Raw genomic sequence first — 13,983 nt, forward strand, 5'->3', positions numbered from 1 at the left:
CCGCTGATGTTGCCGTTCTGCGCTGCCTCGCAGCCTGCCTTGGATGTAATGTATGTTCAGTGGTTGAATAAACGCAATCTAGCCTACTTCACGCATTGACTTCTAAGAAAAAGCGTTACGAATTGTTTTTTTTTTTGTTTGTTTTCATAAGATTCATGCATTGCAAAGTCTTCTTCTCTTTCGGTGTTGTGCGAATGTCTTAGCTTTAGTTTGTCGCTGCAAGCTATATAGCGATGCCTTTTGGTGGGACGGTGTCCCTCGCAGGGCGGACGTCAAGACTATACTTTCAGGGATCGTTTCTATAGCGCCCGACCGGAGAAACGTGCTCGGAAGTGGTCAGGCTCGGTAACCGTGATGAAGAGCTCACGTGCGTTCCCCTGAGCGCGAAGCGAGTATCAAGCGCCGTGGCTAACGGCTGCCTGTTGCTTTTGATGACTGTTCCTTTCTTCCCGAGGGCAGGTTAGGAGGGGGAACGCGCAAGCTGAGCGGTTACTTCTCGTAGCGACGCGTCGAGCTGTGCTTTCTGCGGATGCGGCCTTAATTGTGTTTGTTGGCCTCTTTCGAGGGCCTTCCTTCTATGCCGACCGTACTAGCTTTCGAGGCAGGCCTACTCTTAACAGGATAGACGCCTCGCGAGGGGCTTAATGTGGCCTATGTTTCATGAGCCTTTCGTGGAAACGTTCTGCGTACCAACATCAAATGGTAGCCAAGTCCTGTTGCCCGGCTCGTGCGTTAAGGTCGCCAAGGGGTAAATGCTCCTTCCCCGGCGCGAGGTCCCGCAAATTTTTGTGCTGCAAAGCGCTCTGGGAATGCTGGATTTTACGAGCGCAGCTTAACACGGGAAGACTTTTCCCTGAAGGGCAACGATGAGGAATTTCCTGTGTGCAGGCACCTTGTCCACGCAGCTGTTCTGCACAGAGCCGAGTGTTGGAGCAGTAACCCCCACCACGACTTTAGCGAGGGGTGTGGAAGTGGCGCCCCCCACCATCTCCTATGGCAACTCATACTTACCTGGCAGGGGAGATACCCTGATCACGAAGGGGGTTCTCCCAGGGTGAGGCTCAGCCATTGCACTCCGGCTGTGCTGACCCCTGCGATTTCCCCAAATGCGGGAAACTCGACTGCATAATTTCTGGTAGTGGGGGACTGCGTTCGCGCTTTCCCCTGATCATCCCGGTTTAACGATAGAGCCCGGGGATTATCTCCGGTATCAGCTGGTGGTTCTCCAGGCGTGGCCCTTGCCGCTGCCTCCTAAGGGGGCTGCTCTAGCGCCTTAAGGCGCGCCTCCGTTATGGTTAGGGAAAAGCGTGCCGCCCCAGGCTCTTTGCGGCCTCGTCAGGTGTTGCTCCTGCGTCAGAGACAATATATCTGCATAAGCCCCACCCCTGGGAGGTCTTAAATCTTAAACGTGTGGTCTCATCACTCACGCTTCTCTGGTTGGTTTTTTTTCCTTCTTGCTTTTCCAAAGCGTGCAAAAACGCCATCACAGAGCGTCCTCGGCCAAGCCGCTGATGTTGCCGTTCTGCGCTGCCTCGCAGCCTGCCTTGGATGTAATGTATGTTCAGTGGTTGAATAAACGCAATCTAGCCTACTTCACGCATTGACCTCTAAGAAAAAGCGTTACGAATTGGTTTTTTTTTTGTTTGTTTTCATAAGATTCATGCATTGCAAAGTCTTCTTCTCTTTCGGTGTTGTGCGAATGTCTTAGCTTTAGTTTGTCGCTGCAAGCTATATAGCGATGCCTTTTGGTGGGACGGTGTCCCTCGCAGGGCGGACGTCAAGACTATATTTTCAGGGATCGTTTCTATAGCGCCCGACCGGAGAAACGTGCTCGGAAGTGGTCAGGCTCGGTAACCGTGATGAAGAGCTCACGTGCGTTCCCCTGAGCGCGAAGCGAGTATCAAGCGCCGTGGCTAACGGCTGCCTGTTGCTTCTGATGACTGTTCCTTTCTTCCCGAGGGCAGGTTAGGAGGGGGAACGCGCAAGCTGAGCGGTTACTTCTCGTAGCGACGCGTCGAGCTGTGCTTTCTGCGGATGCGGCCTTAATTGTGTTTGTTGGCCTCTTTCGAGGGCCTTCCTTCTATGCCGACCGTACTAGCGTTCGAGGCAGGCCTACTCTTAACAGGATAGACGCCTCGCGAGGGGCTTAATGTGGCCTATGTTTCATGAGCCTTTCGTGGAAACGTTCTGCGTACCAACATCAAATGGTAGCCAAGTCCTGTTGCCCGGCTCGTGCGTTAAGGTCGCCAAGGGGTAAATGCTCCTTCCCCGGCGCGAGGTCCCGCTGATGGGCGGTGCTACCGCGTGCAAATTTTTGTGCTGCAAAGCGCTCTGGGAATGCTGGATTTTACGAGCGCAGCTTAACACGGGAAGACTTTTCCCTGAAGGGCAACGATGAGGAATTTCCTGTGTGCAGGCACCTTGTCCACGCAGCTGTTCTGCACAGAGCCGAGTGTTGGAGCAGTAACCCCCACCACGACTTTAGCGAGGGGTGTGGAAGTGGCGCCCCCCACCATCTCCTATGGCAACTCATACTTACCTGGCAGGGGAGATACCCTGATCACGAAGGGGGTTCTCCCAGGGTGAGGCTCAGCCATTGCACTCCGGCTGTGCTGACCCCTGCGATTTCCCCAAATGCGGGAAACTCGACTGCATAATTTCTGGTAGTGGGGGACTGCGTTCGCGCTTTCCCCTGATCATCCCGGTTTAACGATAGAGCCCGGGGATTATCTCCGGTATCAGCTGGTGGTTCTCCAGGCGTGGCCCTTGCCGCTGCCTCCTAAGGGGGCTGCTCTAGCGCCTTAAGGCGCGCCTCCGTTATGGTTAGGGAAAAGGGTGCCGCCCCAGGCTCTTTGCGGCCTCGTCAGGTGTTGCTCCTGCGTCAGAGACAATGTATCTGCATAAGCCCCACCCCTGGGAGGTCTTAAATCTTAAACGTGTGGTCTCATCACTCACGCTTCTCTGGTTGGTTTTTTTTCCTTCTTGCTTTTCCAAAGCGTGCAAAAACGCCATCACAGAGCGTCCTCGGCCAAGCCGCTGATGTTGCCGTTCTGCGCTGCCTCGCAGCCTGCCTTGGATGTAATGTATGTTCAGTGGTTGAATAAACGCAATCTAGCCTACTTCACGCATTGACTTCTAAGAAAAAGCGTTACGAATTGGTTTTTTTTTTGTTTGTTTTCATAAGATTCATGCATTGCAAAGTCTTCTTCTCTTTCGGTGTTGTGCGAATGTCTTAGCTTTAGTTTGTCGCTGCAAGCTATATAGCGATGCCTTTTGGTGGGACGGTGTCCCTCGCAGGGCGGACGTCAAGACTATACTTTCAGGGATCGTTTCTATAGTGCCCGACCGGAGAAACGTGCTCGGAAGTGGTCAGGCTCGGTAACCGTGATGAAGAGCTCACGTGCGTTCCCCTGAGCGCGAAGCGAGTATCAAGCGCCGTGGCTAACGGCTGCCTGTTGCTTTTGATGACTGTTCCTTTCTTCCCGAGGGCAGGTTAGGAGGGGGAACGCGCAAGCTGAGCGGTTACTTCTCGTAGCGACGCGTCGAGCTGTGCTTTCTGCGGATGCGGCCTTAATTGTGTTTGTTGGCCTCTTTCGAGGGCCTTCCTTCTATGCCGACCGTACTAGCTTTCGAGGCAGGCCTACTCTTAACAGGATAGACGCCTCGCGAGGGGCTTAATGTGGCCTATGTTTCATGAGCCTTTCGTGGAAACGTTCTGCGTACCAACATCAAATGGTAGCCAAGTCCTGTTGCCCGGCTCGTGCGTTAAGGTCGCCAAGGGGTAAATGCTCCTTCCCCGGCGCGAGGTCCCGCTGATGGGCGGTGCTACCGCGTGCAAATTTTTGTGCTGCAAAGCGCTCTGGGAATGCTGGATTTTACGAGCGCAGCTTAACACGGGAAGACTTTTCCCTGAAGGGCAACGATGAGGAATTTCCTGTGTGCAGGCACCTTGTCCACGCAGCTGTTCTGCACAGAGCCGAGTGTTGGAGCAGTAACCCCCACCACGACTTTAGCGAGGGGTGTGGAAGTGGCGCCCCCCACCATCTCCTATGGCAACTCATACTTACCTGGCAGGGGAGATACCCTGATCACGAAGGGGGTTCTCCCAGGGTGAGGCTCAGCCATTGCACTCCGGCTGTGCTGACCCCTGCGATTTCCCCAAATGCGGGAAACTCGACTGCATAATTTCTGGTAGTGGGGGACTGCGTTCGCGCTTTCCCCTGATCATCCCGGTTTAACGATAGAGCCCGGGGATTATCTCCGGTATCAGCTGGTGGTTCTCCAGGCGTGGCCCTTGCTGCTGCCTCCTAAGGGGGCTGCTCTAGCGCCTTAAGGCGCGCCTCCGTTATGGTTAGGGAAAAGGGTGCCGCCCCAGGCTCTTTGCGGCCTCGTCAGGTGTTGCTCCTGCGTCAGAGACAATATATCTGCATAAGCCCCACCCCTGGGAGGTCTTAAATCTTAAACGTGTGGTCTCATCACTCACGCTTCTCTGGTTGGTTTTTTTTCCTTCTTGCTTTTCCAAAGCGTGCAAAAACGCCATCACAGAGCGTCCTCGGCCAAGCCGCTGATGTTGCCGTTCTGCGCTGCCTCGCAGCCTGCCTTGGATGTAATGTATGTTCAGTGGTTGAATAAACGCAATCTAGCCTACTTCACGCATTGACCTCTAAGAAAAAGCGTTACGAATTGGTTTTTTTTTTGTTTGTTTTCATAAGATTCATGCATTGCAAAGTCTTCTTCTCTTTCGGTGTTGTGCGAATGTCTTAGCTTTAGTTTGTCGCTGCAAGCTATATAGCGATGCCTTTTGGTGGGACGGTGTCCCTCGCAGGGCGGACGTCAAGACTATACTTTCAGGGATCGTTTCTATAGCGCCCGACCGGAGAAACGTGCTCGGAAGTGGTCAGGCTCGGTAACCGTGATGAAGAGCTCACGTGCGTTCCCCTGAGCGCGAAGCGAGTATCAAGCGCCATGGCTAACGGCTGCCTGTTGCTTCTGATGACTGTTCCTTTCTTCCCGAGGGCAGGTTAGGAGGGGGAACGCGCAAGCTGAGCGGTTACTTCTCGTAGCGACGCGTCGAGCTGTGCTTTCTGCGGATGCGGCCTTAATTGTGTTTGTTGGCCTCTTTCGAGGGCCTTCCTTCTATGCCGACCGTACTAGCTTTCGAGGCAGGCCTACTCTTAACAGGATAGACGCCTCGCGAGGGGCTTAATGTGGCCTATGTTTCATGAGCCTTTCGTGGAAACGTTCTGCGTACCAACATCAAATGGTAGCCAAGTCCTGTTGCCCGGCTCGTGCGTTAAGGTCGCCAAGGGGTAAATGCTCCTTCCCCGGCGTGAGGTCCCGCTGATGGGCGGTGCTACCGCGTGCAAATTTTTGTGCTGCAAAGCGCTCTGGGAATGCTGGATTTTACGAGCGCAGCTTAACACGGGAAGACTTTTCCCTGAAGGGCAACGATGAGGAATTTCCTGTGTGCAGGCACCTTGTCCACGCAGCTGTTCTGCACAGAGCCGAGTGTTGGAGCAGTAACCCCCACCACGACTTTAGCGAGGGGTGTGGAAGTGGCGCCCCCCACCATCTCCTATGGCAACTCATACTTACCTGGCAGGGGAGATACCCTGATCACGAAGGGGGTTCTCCCAGGGTGAGGCTCAGCCATTGCACTCCGGCTGTGCTGACCCCTGCGATTTCCCCAAATGCGGGAAACTCGACTGCATAATTTCTGGTAGTGGGGGACTGTGTTCGCGCTTTCCCCTGATCATCCCGGTTTAACGATAGAGCCCGGGGATTATCTCCGGTATCAGCTGGTGGTTCTCCAGGCGTGGCCCTTGCCGCTGCCTCCTAAGGGGGCTGCTCTAGCGCCTTAAGGCGCGCCTCCGTTATGGTTAGGGAAAAGGGTGCCGCCCCAGGCTCTTTGCGGCCTCGTCAGGTGTTGCTCCTGCGTCAGAGACAATATATCTGCATAAGCCCCACCCCTGGGAGGTCTTAAATCTTAAACGTGTGGTCTCATCACTCACGCTTCTCTGGTTGGTTTTTTTTCCTTCTTGCTTTTCCAAAGCGTGCAAAAACGCCATCACAGAGCGTCCTCGGCCAAGCCGCTGATGTTGCCGTTCTGCGCTGCCTCGCAGCCTGCCTTGGATGTAATGTATGTTCAGTGGTTGAATAAACGCAATCTAGCCTACTTCACGCATTGACTTCTAAGAAAAAGCGTTACGAATTGGGTTTTTTTTTGTTTGTTTTCATAAGATTCATGCATTGCAAAGTCTTCTTCTCTTTCGGTGTTGTGCGAATGTCTTAGCTTTAGTTTGTCGCTGCAAGCTATATAGCGATGCCTTTTGGTGGGACGGTGTCCCTCGCAGGGCGGACGTCAAGACTATACTTTCAGGGATCGTTTTTATAGCGCCCGACCGGAGAAACGTGCTCGGAAGTGGTCAGGCTCAGTAACCGTGATGAAGAGCTCACGTGCGTTCCCCTGAGCGCGAAGCGAGTATCAAGCGCCGTGGCTAACGGCTGCCTGTTGCTTTTGATGACTGTTCCTTTCTTCCCGAGGGCAGGTTAGGAGGGGGAACGCGCAAGCTGAGCGGTTACTTCTCGTAGCGACGCGTCGAGCTGTGCTTTCTGCGGATGCGGCCTTAATTGTGTTTGTTGGCCTCTTTCGAGGGCCTTCCTTCTATGCCGACCGTACTAGCTTTCGAGACAGGCCTACTCTTAACAGGATAGACGCCTCGCGAGGGGCTTAATGTGGCCTATGTTTCATGAGCCTTTCGTGGAAACGTTCTGCGTACCAACATCAAATGGTAGCCAAGTCCTGTTGCCCGGCTCGTGCGTTAAGGTCGCCAAGGGGTAAATGCTCCTTCCCCGGCGCGAGGTCCCGCTGATGGGCGGTGCTACCGCGTGCAAATTTTTGTGCTGCAAAGCGCTCTGGGAATGCTGGATTTTACGAGCGCAGCTTAACACGGGAAGACTTTTCCCTGAAGGGCAACGATGAGGAATTTCCTGTGTGCAGGCACCTTGTCCACGCAGCTGTTCTGCACAGAGCCGAGTGTTGGAGCAGTAACCCCCACCACGACTTTAGCGAGGGGTGTGGAAGTGGCGCCCCCCACCATCTCCTATGGCAACTCATACTTACCTGGCAGGGGAGATACCCTGATCACGAAGGGGGTTCTCCCAGGGTGAGGCTCAGCCATTGCACTCCGGCTGTGCTGACCCCTGCGATTTCCCCAAATGCGGGAAACTCGACTGCATAATTTCTGGTAGTGGGGGACTGCGTTCGCGCTTTCCCCTGATCATCCCGGTTTAACGATAGAGCCCGGGGATTATCTCCGGTATCAGCTGGTGGTTCTCCAGGCGTGGCCCTTGCCGCTGCCTCCTAAGGGGGCTGCTCTAGCGCCTTAAGGTGCGCCTCCGTTATGGTTAGGGAAAAGGGTGCCGCCCCAGGCTCTTTGCGGCCTCGTCAGGTGTTGCTCCTGCGTCAGAGACAATATATCTGCATAAGCCCCACCCCTGGGAGGTCTTAAATCTTAAACGTGTGGTCTCATCACTCACGCTTCTCTGGTTGGTTTTTTTTCCTTCTTGCTTTTCCAAAGCGTGCAAAAACGCCATCACAGAGCGTCCTCGGCCAAGCCGCTGATGTTGCCGTTCTGCGCTGCCTCGCAGCCTGCCTTGGATGTAATGTATGTTCAGTGGTTGAATAAACGCAATCTAGCCTACTTCACGCATTGACCTCTAAGAAAAAGCGTTACGAATTGGTTTTTTTTTTTGTTTGTTTTCATAAGATTCATGCATTGCAAAGTCTTCTTCTCTTTCGGTGTTGTGTGAATGTCTTAGCTTTAGTTTGTCGCTGCAAGCTATATAGCGATGCCTTTTGGTGGGACGGTGTCCCTCGCAGGGCGGACGTCAAGACTATACTTTCAGGGATCGTTTCTATAGCGCCCGACCGGAGAAACGTGCTCGGAAGTGGTCAGGCTCGGTAACCGTGATGAAGAGCTCACGTGCGTTCCCCTGAGCGCGAAGCGAGTATCAAGCGCCGTGGCTAACGGCTGCCTGTTGCTTCTGATGACTGTTCCTTTCTTCCCGAGGGCAGGTTAGGAGGGGGAACGCGCAAGCTGAGCGGTTACTTCTCGTAGCGACGCGTCGAGCTGTGCTTTCTGCGGATGCGGCCTTAATTGTGTTTGTTGGCCTCTTTCGAGGGCCTTCCTTCTATGCCGACCGTACTAGCTTTCGAGGCAGGCCTACTCTTAACAGGATAGACGCCTCGCGAGGGGCTTAATGTGGCCTATGTTTCATGAGCCTTTCGTGGAAACGTTCTGCGTACCAACATCAAATGGTAGCCAAGTCCTGTTGCCCGGCTCGTGCGTTAAGGTCGCCAAGGGGTAAATGCTCCTTCCCCGGCGCGAGGTCCCGCTGATGGGCGGTGCTACCGCGTGCAAATTTTTGTGCTGCAAAGCGCTCTGGGAATGCTGGATTTTACGAGCGCAGCTTAACACGGGAAGACTTTTCCCTGAAGGGCAGCGATGAGGAATTTCCTGTGTGCAGGCACCTTGTCCACGCAGCTGTTCTGCACAGAGCCGAGTGTTGGAGCAGTAACCCCCACCACGACTTTAGCGAGGGGTGTGGAAGTGGCGCCCCCCACCATCTCCTATGGCAACTCATACTTACCTGGCAGGGGAGATACCCTGATCACGAAGGGGGTTCTCCCAGGGTGAGGCTCAGCCATTGCACTCCGGCTGTGCTGACCCCTGCGATTTCCCCAAATGCGGGAAACTCGACTGCATAATTTCTGGTAGTGGGGGACTGCGTTCGCGCTTTCCCCTGATCATCCCGGTTTAACGATAGAGCCCGGGGATTATCTCCGGTATCAGCTGGTGGTTCTCCAGGCGTGGCCCTTGCCGCTGCCTCCTAAGGGGGCTGCTCTAGCGCCTTAAGGCGCGCCTCCGTTATGGTTAGGGAAAAGGGTGCCGCCCCAGGCTCTTTGCGGCCTCGTCAGGTGTTGCTCCTGCGTCAGAGACAATATATCTGCATAAGCCCCACCCCTGGGAGGTCTTAAATCTTAAACGTGTGGTCTCATCACTCACGCTTCTCTGGTTGGTTTTTTTTCCTTCTTGCTTTTCCAAAGCGTGCAAAAACGCCATCACAGAGCGTCCTCGGCCAAGCCGCTGATGTTGCCGTTCTGCGCTGCCTCGCAGCCTGCCTTGGATGTAATGTATGTTCAGTGGTTGAATAAACGCAATCTAGCCTACTTCACGCATTGACTTCTAAGAAAAAGCGTTACGAATTGTTTTTTTTTTTTGTTTGTTTTCATAAGATTCATGCATTGCAAAGTCTTCTTCTCTTTCGGTGTTGTGCGAATGTCTTAGCTTTAGTTTGTCGCTGCAAGCTATATAGCGATGCCTTTTGGTGGGACGGTGTCCCTCGCAGGGCGGACGTCAAGACTATACTTTCAGGGATCGTTTCTATAGCGCCCGACCGGAGAAACGTGCTCGGAAGTGGTCAGGCTCGGTAACCGTGATGAAGAGCTCACGTGCGTTCCCCTGAGCGCGAAGCGAGTATCAAGCGCCGTGGCTAACGGCTGCCTGTTGCTTCTGATGACTGTTCCTTTCTTCCCGAGGGCAGGTTAGGAGGGGGAACGCGCAAGCTGAGCGGTTACTTCTCGTAGCGACGCGTCGAGCTGTGCTTTCTGCGGATGCGGCCTTAATTGTGTTTGTTGGCCTCTTTCGAGGGCCTTCCTTCTATGCCGACCGTACTAGCTTTCGAGGCAGGCCTACTCTTAACAGGATAGACGCCTCGCGAGGGGCTTAATGTGGCCTATGTTTCATGAGCCTTTCGTGGAAACGTTCTGCGTACCAACATCAAATGGTAGCCAAGTCCTGTTGCCCGGCTCGTGCGTTAAGGTCGCCAAGGGGTAAATGCTCCTTCCCCGGCGCGAGGTCCCGCTGATGGGCGGTGCTACCGCGTGCAAATTTTTGTGCTGCAAAGCGCTCTGGGAATGCTGGATTTTACGAGCGCAGCTTAACACGGGAAGACTTTTCCCTGAAGGGCAGCGATGAGGAATTTCCTGTGTGCAGGCACCTTGTCCACGCAGCTGTTCTGCACAGAGCCGAGTGTTGGAGCAGTAACCCCCACCACGACTTTAGCGAGGGGTGTGGAAGTGGCGCCCCCCACCATCTCCTATGGCAACTCATACTTACCTGGCAGGGGAGATACCCTGATCACGAAGGGGGTTCTCCCAGGGTGAGGCTCAGCCATTGCACTCCGGCTGTGCTGACCCCTGCGATTTCCCCAAATGCGGGAAACTCGACTGCATAATTTCTGGTAGTGGGGGACTGCGTTCGCGCTTTCCCCTGATCATCCCGGTTTAACGATAGAGCCCGGGGATTATCTCCGGTATCAGCTGGTGGTTCTCCAGGCGTGGCCCTTGCCGCTGCCTCCTAAGGGGGCTGCTCTAGCGCCTTAAGGCGCGCCTCCGTTATGGTTAGGGAAAAGGGTGCCGCCCCAGGCTCTTTGCGGCCTCGTCAGGTGTTGCTCCTGCGTCAGAGACAATATATCTGCATAAGCCCCACCCCTGGGAGGTCTTAAATCTTAAACGTGTGGTCTCATCACTCACGCTTCTCTGGTTGGTTTTTTTTCCTTCTTGCTTTTCCAAAGCGTGCAAAAACGCCATCACAGAGCGTCCTCGGCCAAGCCGCTGATGTTGCCGTTCTGCGCTGCCTCGCAGCCTGCCTTGGATGTAATGTATGTTCAGTGGTTGAATAAACGCAATCTAGCCTACTTCACGCATTGACCTCTAAGAAAAAGCGTTACGAATTGGTTTTTTTTTTGTTTGTTTTCATAAGATTCATGCATTGCAAAGTCTTCTTCTCTTTCGGTGTTGTGCGAATGTCTTAGCTTTAGTTTGTCGCTGCAAGCTACATAGCGATGCCTTTTGGTGGGACGGTGTCCCTCGCAGGGCGGACGTCAAGACTATACTTTCAGGGATCGTTTCTATAGCGCCCGACCGGAGAAACGTGCTCGGAAGTGGTCAGGCTCGGTAACCGTGATGAAGAGCTCACGTGCGTTCCCCTGAGCGTGAAGCGAGTATCAAGCGCCGTGGCTAACGGCTGCCTGTTGCTTCTGATGACTGTTCCTTTCTTCCCGAGGGCAGGTTAGGAGGGGGAACGCGCAAGCTGAGCGGTTACTTCTCGTAGCGACGCGTCGAGCTGTGCTTTCTGCGGATGCGGCCTTAATTGTGTTTGTTGGCCTCTTTCGAGGGCCTTCCTTCTATGCCGACCGTACTAGCTTTCGAGGCAGGCCTACTCTTAACAGGATAGACGCCTCGCGAGGGGCTTAATGTGGCCTATGTTTCATGAGCCTTTCGTGGAAACGTTCTGCGTACCAACATCAAATGGTAGCCAAGTCCTGTTGCCCGGCTCGTGCGTTAAGGTCGCCAAGGGGTAAATGCTCCTTCCCCGGCGCGAGGTCCCGCTGATGGGCGGTGCTACCGCGTGCAAATTTTTGTGCTGCAAAGCGCTCTGGGAATGCTGGATTTTACGAGCGCAGCTTAACACGGGAAGACTTTTCCCTGAAGGGCAACGATGAGGAATTTCCTGTGTGCAGGCACCTTGTCCACGCAGCTGTTCTGCACAGAGCCGAGTGTTGGAGCAGTAACCCCCACCACGACTTTAGCGAGGGGTGTGGAAGTGGCGCCCCCCACCATCTCCTATGGCAACTCATACTTACCTGGCAGGGGAGATACCCTGATCACGAAGGGGGTTCTCCCAGGGTGAGGCTCAGCCATTGCACTCCGGCTGTGCTGACCCCTGCGATTTCCCCAAATGCGGGAAACTCGACTGCATAATTTCTGGTAGTGGGGGACTGCGTTCGCGCTTTCCCCTGATCATCCCGGTTTAACGATAGAGCCCGGGGATTATCTCCGGTATCAGCTGGTGGTTCTCCAGGCGTGGCCCTTGCCGCTGCCTCCTAAGGGGGCTGCTCTAGCGCCTTAAGGCGCGCCTCCGTTATGGTTAGGGAAAAGGGTGCCGCCCCAGGCTCTTTGCGGCCTCGTCAGGTGTTGCTCCTGCGTCAGAGACAATGTATCTGCATAAGCCCCACCCCTGGGAGGTCTTAAATCTTAAACGTGTGGTCTCATCACTCACGCTTCTCTGGTTGGTTTTTTTTCCTTCTTGCTTTTCCAAAGCGTGCAAAAACGCCATCACAGAGCGTCCTCGGCCAAGCCGCTGATGTTGCCGTTCTGCGCTGCCTCGCAGCCTGCCTTGGATGTAATGTATGTTCAGTGGTTGAATAAACGCAATCTAGCCTACTTCACGCATTGACTTCTAAGAAAAAGCGTTACGAATTGGTTTTTTTTTTGTTTGTTTTCATAAGATTCATGCATTGCAAAGTCTTCTTCTCTTTCGGTGTTGTGCGAATGTCTTAGCTTTAGTTTGTCGCTGCAAGCTATATAGCGATGCCTTTTGGTGGGACGGTGTCCCTCGCAGGGCGGACGTCAAGACTATACTTTCAGGGATCGTTTCTATAGCGCCCGACCGGAGAAACGTGCTCGGAAGTGGTCAGGCTCGGTAACCGTGATGAAGATCTCACGTGCGTTCCCCTGAGCGCGAAGCGAGTATCAAGCGCCGTGGCTAACGGCTGCCTGTTGCTTTTGATGACTGTTCCTTTCTTCCCGAGGGCAGGTTAGGAGGGGGAACGCGCAAGCTGAGCGGTTACTTCTCGTAGCGACGCGTCGAGCTGTGCTTTCTGCGGATGCGGCCTTAATTGTGTTTGTTGGCCTCTTTCGAGGGCCTTCCTTCTATGCCGACCGTACTAGCTTTCGAGGCAGGCCTACTCTTAACAGGATAGACGCCTCGCGAGGGGCTTAATGTGGCCTATGTTTCATGAGCCTTTCGTGGAAACGTTCTGCGTACCAACATCAAATGGTAGCCAAGTCCTGTTGCCCGGCTCGTGCGTTAAGGTCGCCAAGGGGTAAATGCTCCTTCCCCGGCGCGAGGTCCCGCTGATGGGCGGTGCTACCGCGTGCAAATTTTTGTGCTGCAAAGCGCTCTGGGAATGCTGGATTTTACGAGCGCAGCTTAACACGGGAAGACTTTTCCCTGAAGGGCAACGATGAGGAATTTCCTGTGTGCAGGCACCTTGTCCACGCAGCTGTTCTGCACAGAGCCGAGTGTTGGAGCAGTAACCCCCACCACGACTTTAGCGAGGGGTGTGGAAGTGGCGCCCCCCACCATCTCCTATGGCAACTCATACTTACCTGGCAGGGGAGATACCCTGATCACGAAGGGGGTTCTCCCAGGGTGAGGCTCAGCCATTGCACTCCGGCTGTGCTGACCCCTGCGATTTCCCCAAATGCGGGAAACTCGACTGCATAATTTCTGGTAGTGGGGGACTGCGTTCGCGCTTTCCCCTGATCATCCCGGTTTAACGATAGAGCCCGGGGATTATCTCCGGTATCAGCTGGTGGTTCTCCAGGCGTGGCCCTTGCCGCTGCCTCCTAAGGGGGCTGCTCTAGCGCCTTAAGGCGCGCCTCCGTTATGGTTAGGGAAAAGGGTGCCGCCCCAGGCTCTTTGCGGCCTCGTCAGGTGTTGCTCCTGCGTCAGAGACAATGTATCTGCATAAGCCCCACCCCTGGGAGGTCTTAAATCTTAAACGTGTGGTCTCATCACTCACGCTTCTCTGGTTGGTTTTTTTTCCTTCTTGCTTTTCCAAAGCGTGCAAAAACGCCATCACAGAGCGTCCTCGGCCAAGCCGCTGATGTTGCCGTTCTGCGCTGCCTCGCAGCCTGCCTTGGATGTAATGTATGTTCAGTGGTTGAATAAACGCAATCTAGCCTACTTCACGCATTGACCTCTAAGAAAAAGCGTTACGAATTGGTTTTTTTTTTTGTTTGTTTTCATAAGATTCATGCATTGCAAAGTCTTCTTCTCTTTCGGTGTTGTGCGAATGTCTTAGCTTTAGTTTGTCGCTGCAAGCTATATAGCGATGCCTTTTGGTGGGACG

The 13,983-nt window shown here is 54.1% G+C and overlaps 18 non-coding genes across 18 annotated transcripts; all 18 read left to right on the plus strand.

The window, feature by feature from the left end:
* The first annotated feature begins 274 nt into the window (after nt 1–274).
* Nucleotides 275–490, plus strand: LOC128481246 (small nucleolar RNA U3). The gene has a single exon (XR_008350998.1). It is a non-coding gene; the product is annotated as a small nucleolar RNA U3 (small nucleolar RNA).
* A 513-nt stretch (nt 491–1,003) lies between these two features.
* On the plus strand, nt 1,004–1,167 carry LOC128480882 (U1 spliceosomal RNA). Its single transcript, XR_008350664.1, has one exon. It is a non-coding gene; the product is annotated as a U1 spliceosomal RNA (small nuclear RNA).
* Nucleotides 1,168–1,779: 612 nt separating this feature from the next.
* On the plus strand, nt 1,780–1,995 carry LOC128475669 (small nucleolar RNA U3). Its single transcript, XR_008346718.1, has one exon. It is a non-coding gene; the product is annotated as a small nucleolar RNA U3 (small nucleolar RNA).
* A 536-nt stretch (nt 1,996–2,531) lies between these two features.
* Nucleotides 2,532–2,695, plus strand: LOC128480883 (U1 spliceosomal RNA). Its single transcript, XR_008350665.1, has one exon. It is a non-coding gene; the product is annotated as a U1 spliceosomal RNA (small nuclear RNA).
* Nucleotides 2,696–3,307: 612 nt separating this feature from the next.
* Nucleotides 3,308–3,523, plus strand: LOC128481150 (small nucleolar RNA U3). The gene has a single exon (XR_008350908.1). It is a non-coding gene; the product is annotated as a small nucleolar RNA U3 (small nucleolar RNA).
* Nucleotides 3,524–4,059: 536 nt separating this feature from the next.
* On the plus strand, nt 4,060–4,223 carry LOC128480884 (U1 spliceosomal RNA). The gene has a single exon (XR_008350666.1). It is a non-coding gene; the product is annotated as a U1 spliceosomal RNA (small nuclear RNA).
* A 612-nt stretch (nt 4,224–4,835) lies between these two features.
* Nucleotides 4,836–5,051, plus strand: LOC128475663 (small nucleolar RNA U3). Its single transcript, XR_008346713.1, has one exon. It is a non-coding gene; the product is annotated as a small nucleolar RNA U3 (small nucleolar RNA).
* Nucleotides 5,052–5,587: 536 nt separating this feature from the next.
* Nucleotides 5,588–5,751, plus strand: LOC128480984 (U1 spliceosomal RNA). Its single transcript, XR_008350762.1, has one exon. It is a non-coding gene; the product is annotated as a U1 spliceosomal RNA (small nuclear RNA).
* Nucleotides 5,752–6,363: 612 nt separating this feature from the next.
* LOC128475645 (small nucleolar RNA U3) lies at nt 6,364–6,579 on the plus strand. The gene has a single exon (XR_008346696.1). It is a non-coding gene; the product is annotated as a small nucleolar RNA U3 (small nucleolar RNA).
* A 536-nt stretch (nt 6,580–7,115) lies between these two features.
* Nucleotides 7,116–7,279, plus strand: LOC128480886 (U1 spliceosomal RNA). Its single transcript, XR_008350668.1, has one exon. It is a non-coding gene; the product is annotated as a U1 spliceosomal RNA (small nuclear RNA).
* Nucleotides 7,280–7,892: 613 nt separating this feature from the next.
* LOC128475572 (small nucleolar RNA U3) lies at nt 7,893–8,108 on the plus strand. Its single transcript, XR_008346626.1, has one exon. It is a non-coding gene; the product is annotated as a small nucleolar RNA U3 (small nucleolar RNA).
* A 536-nt stretch (nt 8,109–8,644) lies between these two features.
* Nucleotides 8,645–8,808, plus strand: LOC128480887 (U1 spliceosomal RNA). Its single transcript, XR_008350669.1, has one exon. It is a non-coding gene; the product is annotated as a U1 spliceosomal RNA (small nuclear RNA).
* Nucleotides 8,809–9,421: 613 nt separating this feature from the next.
* LOC128475573 (small nucleolar RNA U3) lies at nt 9,422–9,637 on the plus strand. The gene has a single exon (XR_008346627.1). It is a non-coding gene; the product is annotated as a small nucleolar RNA U3 (small nucleolar RNA).
* Nucleotides 9,638–10,173: 536 nt separating this feature from the next.
* On the plus strand, nt 10,174–10,337 carry LOC128480888 (U1 spliceosomal RNA). Its single transcript, XR_008350670.1, has one exon. It is a non-coding gene; the product is annotated as a U1 spliceosomal RNA (small nuclear RNA).
* A 612-nt stretch (nt 10,338–10,949) lies between these two features.
* Nucleotides 10,950–11,165, plus strand: LOC128475483 (small nucleolar RNA U3). Its single transcript, XR_008346542.1, has one exon. It is a non-coding gene; the product is annotated as a small nucleolar RNA U3 (small nucleolar RNA).
* A 536-nt stretch (nt 11,166–11,701) lies between these two features.
* Nucleotides 11,702–11,865, plus strand: LOC128480889 (U1 spliceosomal RNA). Its single transcript, XR_008350671.1, has one exon. It is a non-coding gene; the product is annotated as a U1 spliceosomal RNA (small nuclear RNA).
* Nucleotides 11,866–12,477: 612 nt separating this feature from the next.
* LOC128475511 (small nucleolar RNA U3) lies at nt 12,478–12,693 on the plus strand. Its single transcript, XR_008346568.1, has one exon. It is a non-coding gene; the product is annotated as a small nucleolar RNA U3 (small nucleolar RNA).
* Nucleotides 12,694–13,229: 536 nt separating this feature from the next.
* On the plus strand, nt 13,230–13,393 carry LOC128480890 (U1 spliceosomal RNA). Its single transcript, XR_008350672.1, has one exon. It is a non-coding gene; the product is annotated as a U1 spliceosomal RNA (small nuclear RNA).
* Nucleotides 13,394–13,983: the final 590 nt, after the last annotated feature.

Source organism: Spea bombifrons, chromosome 2, assembly GCF_027358695.1.
Source record: "Spea bombifrons isolate aSpeBom1 chromosome 2, aSpeBom1.2.pri, whole genome shotgun sequence".
In the NCBI taxonomy this organism is placed as follows: domain Eukaryota; kingdom Metazoa; phylum Chordata; class Amphibia; order Anura; family Pelobatidae; genus Spea; species Spea bombifrons.